The 2,110-nt window shown below is 48.6% G+C and overlaps 1 pseudogene; it reads left to right on the forward strand.

The window, feature by feature from the left end:
• The first annotated feature begins 683 nt into the window (after positions 1 to 683).
• Positions 684 to 1,731, forward strand: LOC102483656 (40S ribosomal protein SA-like; annotated as a pseudogene).
• Positions 1,732 to 2,110: the final 379 nt, after the last annotated feature.

The raw sequence follows: 2,110 nt of genomic DNA on the forward strand, positions 1-2,110 counted from the left end.
AGGCGGCGCGGGGCCCGGGCTGCGCAGGCGGGGGGATGTGGGGGCGTGCAGGCTCGGGGGGGGCCACACAGGCGCTGCCACGCAGGGCCGGGGGGGGGCCCACCGGGGGTGATTTCTCACTTTCTGTCTCTCTGTCTCTTTCTGCGTCTGTCTGGCAAGTGCACACTCCCTATAGCAAAAAAAAAAAAAAATCTGAGATAAATCAAGTACAAGAGAAAGTGACGAGATCATTATTAACACATAATGCATGAAACTACTGCCAACATAACACAGCATCCTATTTTACAATCTTTTTTTTTTTTTGGAGAGATTTTCACTGTAGGGTGCATGCGCTCGCCAGACAGACAGAGAGAGACATAGAGACAGAAAGCGAGAAATCACCCCCCAGGGGGGATGGTCACGCCACAATCCCTTCTCCTCCATTCTCCTCTCGGGATCTTGGGCACGCACGCACACGCGCCCGGTGTGAGTTTTAAGCCACCGGTTCCGGGACACGAACCACGGCCAACTCCGTGGGAGTCCAGCGACATAGCCATTACGCTAACTGCTGGTTCCCTACAATCATTTTTTAGTAGGTAGAAGGTACATTCTAAAATAATGATGTAGTGTAATAAATACATAAACAAGTAACATGGTCATTTATTATCATTAGTATTATGTGCATTGCATAATTTTGTGTGGTATACTTTCATATAACAAAAAGTGCTGCAGGTTTGTTTACACTAGCATCATCAGAAATATGTAATTAACCCTTTCTGCGCTACCCGCCCAAGGGTCCATACGGAGTTGTTCTGGGTTCCCGTCGGAACTTAAAGGGAAATTTTCACGATGTCCAGCACCCTTGATGTCCTGTGGAGGAAGGAGGAGGATGTCGTCAAATTCCTTGCCGCAGGAACCCACTTAAGTGGCACCAACCTTGACTTCCAAATGGAGTAGTATATCTACAAGAGGAAAAGTGACGGCATCTACATCATAAATCTGAAGAGGACCTGGGAGAAGCTTCTGCTGGCAACTCGTGCCATTGTTGCCATTGAAAACTCTGCTGATGTCAGTGTCATATCTTCCAGAAACACTGGACAGAGGGCTGTGCTAAAGTTTGCTGCTGCCACTGGAGCCACTCCTATTGATGGTTGCTTCACTCCTGGAACCTTCACTAACCAGATCCAGGCAGCCTTCCCGGAGGGCCCACGGCTTCTGGTGGTGCCTGACCCCAGGCCCACCCCCCAGCCTCTCACAGAGGCATCTTACATTAATCTATCTACCATTGCCCTGTGCAACACAGATTCTCCTCTGTGCTATGTGGACATTGCCATCACATGCAACAACAAGGGAGTTCATTCAGTGGGTCTGATGTGGTAGATGCTGGCCAGGGAAGTGATGCACATGTGTAGCACCATCTCCTGTGAACACCCGTGGGAGGTCATGCCTGATCTCTACTTCTACGGAGATTCTGAAGAGATTGAAAAGGAGGAACATGCTGCAGCTGAAAAGGCTGTGACCAAGGAGGAATTTCAGGGTGACTGGACTGCTCCAGCTCCTGAGTTTACTGCTACTCAGCCTGAGGTCACAGACTGGTCTGAAGGTGTGCAGGTGCCCTCTATGCCCAGCCAGCAGTTCCCTACTGAAGACTGGAGTGCTCAGCCTGCCACTGAAAACTGGTCTGCAGCCCCTACTGCTCAGGCCACTGAATGGGTGGGAACAACCACTGAGTGGTCTTAAGTCTGCTCTTCACAGACTTATACAAAGTGCAAATAAGGTTGATAAGGAAAATTAACAACAGTTTATAAAAATTGAGGGAAAAAAAGAAATTTGTGATTAATATGTTGTGCTTTGACAGGATGACAATGACTATGTCCCTAGGTGATAGGAATTTTTCAGCTCCAGGATAAATGTATGGAACTGTTATTGCATACGTAATCTATTGCTGACTGAAATCTTATATGGGGCATGACCGCACTAGCAAACGAATTCATTAGCAAGTCAAAACGATCATCTACCATGTCCAGATGGGATTTATCCTAGGAATAAAAGTTCAACAAGAGGAAATCATTGCTTTGCGTGGGCCCCTTGGGCCCTGCGCGGCCTCTCCCGGCCCGCGCCTAGGCTGCGA

The sequence above is a fragment of the Tupaia chinensis genome, unplaced genomic scaffold, assembly GCF_000334495.1.
Source record: "Tupaia chinensis unplaced genomic scaffold, TupChi_1.0 Scaffold000348_1, whole genome shotgun sequence".
Lineage (NCBI taxonomy): Eukaryota > Metazoa > Chordata > Mammalia > Scandentia > Tupaiidae > Tupaia > Tupaia belangeri.